Source organism: Apium graveolens, chromosome 6 (assembly GCF_009905375.1).
Source record: "Apium graveolens cultivar Ventura chromosome 6, ASM990537v1, whole genome shotgun sequence".
NCBI classification, from domain to species: Eukaryota; Viridiplantae; Streptophyta; class Magnoliopsida; order Apiales; family Apiaceae; genus Apium; species Apium graveolens.
This window is the reverse complement of record NC_133652.1, coordinates 239,708,270-239,711,069: the sequence shown is the minus strand read 5'-3', so window position 1 is coordinate 239,711,069 and position 2,800 is coordinate 239,708,270. Positions and strand designations below refer to the sequence as shown.

The 2,800-nt window shown below is 37.8% G+C and overlaps 1 non-coding gene across 1 annotated transcript; it reads left to right on the top strand.

The window, feature by feature from the left end:
- The first annotated feature begins 462 nt into the window (after positions 1 to 462).
- LOC141669315 (small nucleolar RNA R71) lies at positions 463 to 569 on the top strand. Its single transcript, XR_012553602.1, has one exon. It is a non-coding gene; the product is annotated as a small nucleolar RNA R71 (small nucleolar RNA).
- Positions 570 to 2,800: the final 2,231 nt, after the last annotated feature.

Below are 2,800 nucleotides of genomic sequence, written 5' to 3'. Positions count from 1 at the left end.
AACCGCATTCTGGGTGTTGCTCCAACTGAAATTAGGATGATTGCAGTTGTTGGGATGATAAGTGGCTGACATAGGCTGCTGCAAACGCTGAAAGTTGCTCACGAACTAGGCTGATTCACTAGAAATTGTACACCGATCAGTTTTATGGGCACCAGCACAAAGCTCACAGACACTAGCGATTTGATTAACCCAATGATTATTCAAAGTGTCCACCTTCATCGTCAAAGCCTTAAGTTGGGCAGCTATAGCAGTTGCTGCATCCAACTCCAGAATTCCTGCTATTTTTCCTTGAGTCAGTCTTTGGGAAGGATTCTGGTATTCATTAGCAGCCATCAGTCAATTAATTCATAAGCTTCATCGTAGCTCTTAGCCCACAAAGCTCCTCCTGATGTTGCATCAAGCATGGGTCTAGAAGTAGCACCCAATTCATTGTAGAAATAGTTAATAATCATCCAATCAGGCATGCCATAGTGTGGGAACGTCCTTAAGATCTCCTTATATCGATCCCAAGCCTCACAAAGAGATTCTCCAGTTTGCTGAGCAAACTGGGTAAGAGCATTCCTGATTGCATCAGTCTTCGCCATAGGGAAGAATATAGTGAGAAACTTTTGAGCAAGATCTTCCCAACTGGTGAAAGACCCTACCGGTAGAGAATGTAACCAACACTTAGCTTTCTCCCTCAGAAAGAAATGGGAAGAGTCGCAGCTTGATAGCATCTTCAGTCACATCATTGAACTTGAACGTGTCGCAGATCTTGATGAAATCCCTGATGTGCATGTTGGGGTTTTCAGTAGGAGAACCCCCAAACTGAACTGAGTTCTGTATCATCTAAATCGTGCTTGACTTAATCTCGAAAGTGTTAGCCCTGATGGCTGGCCTGATGATGCTTGACTGAATGTTATTGATCTTAGGCTAAGAATAGTCCATTAAAGCCTTAGGATTTTCTGCTTGATCTCCCATAACTACTAAAACTGGTTCTTCGACTTTCTCTTCTTCTTCTACCTTCTTTTCTTCTTCGAAAACTTCCTTTCAAACCACCACAACTTCTTCCTCGGCTTTATCCAGAGTTCTCTTACGAGTACGCGAACGCGTATGCATACACCCTCGCTAGAGTACCTGAAATAAGATAAGGAAATATATAAGTAATAATGTCTGAGTCAATGAACTTTAACGACCACTGATGGAAAATACATAAACTAAAAATTAACTCTGCAGTCCCAGGCAGCAGCACCAAAACCTTGTTAGTCGCTAAACATGGGTTAAATTACACGCAAGTATACGAGTTCGTAAGTAGTATAAGATATAAATCAAATTCGTTCCCACAGAGACTGGCTTTGGTTAACTAATTAATTATGCACTTAAGCAGTAATGTATGGTTATTATTCAATGCTAAGACGATAACAAATTGAGGTTGTTTATAATTAAGAATTAAACTAACAATTATAACTAAGAGAATAATAATGATTGAATTAATATATATGACAAACATGGGATTCTAACTTCATTAGATACTTCATTCAATAGCCTTATTGTTCTTAACCTTACCATGCAATGGTGATGATACTAATCAGATAACACGGAACTGCTAAACGCTAACTTTCGTTGCACGAATAACATACTATCAGATATCTACAAAAGAGATAGAAGCTGAATAGATACCAATTATATTGAGACCCTGTATGTCTATAGAATTTGACAACATAATGGTTTAAGCACAAGTTATCTATCATGATTACACAGGGCAAGTAAGATGGTTAAAATTACCCACGAATCATGCATAACAAATATATGAACCTATGCTAGCATGGCAAGTTCTAAATCCTTAAATTCATTGTCACTTCATTAAAGATTAACACGCAATCTTATAAGTTCATGACGCTCGTAAGACGAATACACACAACCAATACTAGGTTATCATACAATCACCACACACTAAGGCATCGAAACAAATTAACTAAATAAATCCATAAATAAATCCATTAGAACCCCACAATAAAGATTAGCCCATAATAGGACTCAGCATCAACGTGGGTTCCGATGAAAACATGGTATAACAAACGTAGTCTTTATACTTAAATAACAAAACCAAGTACGAAACAAGAGTAAGGTTCACAAGTAAGAAAACTAGCATCCAAGTTATAACTTAGAACAAAGATTCACAAGTAAAAACAAGATCTTCTTCGTCTTTGTTGAATCCGTGCTAAAACGATCTTCTTACGGCTCTCCTTGCGCTCTGTAATAACCCCAATTTTTGGGAAATTTTTGAAACCCTTATGAATAGTGTTTTTGCTGAATGAGAAAACTTTTCATGCCACACTATGTAGGGGTTCTGATATGGATATTCTGAGATTTTATTAGTACTTTATATGGGATATAAGTGTATGTAAAGATCGTCAGAATCCAAATCCGAACACTTTGATTTTTCCCGGAAATCCACTAGATACGGAAAGAATTGAGAAAAAGGTAACAGGATAAAAAGGATTTAAATTAAAGGATTATAAGAGAGGATCATAAAAAGGAATATAATGTATTGAGAAAGGTTAAGGGAACCTAAGTAATAAGATCCCGGGTATGATCCCTCAAACGATAAACGAAAACGAAAGTTAAGCGAACCGTATAACAGATCAGCGGTCATTAGGCAAACAATTAGGAAGTTAATCAAAGGGATTAGAGAGGATGATGTCACCCAACCAATGAGAAGAGGACAAGGAGGGGAGGATGACATCATGAGGATGACACAAGCATGACATGGGAAGGAAGGAGATGTGGTGACTTTTTAACCACACAAAATCAAGGGCAA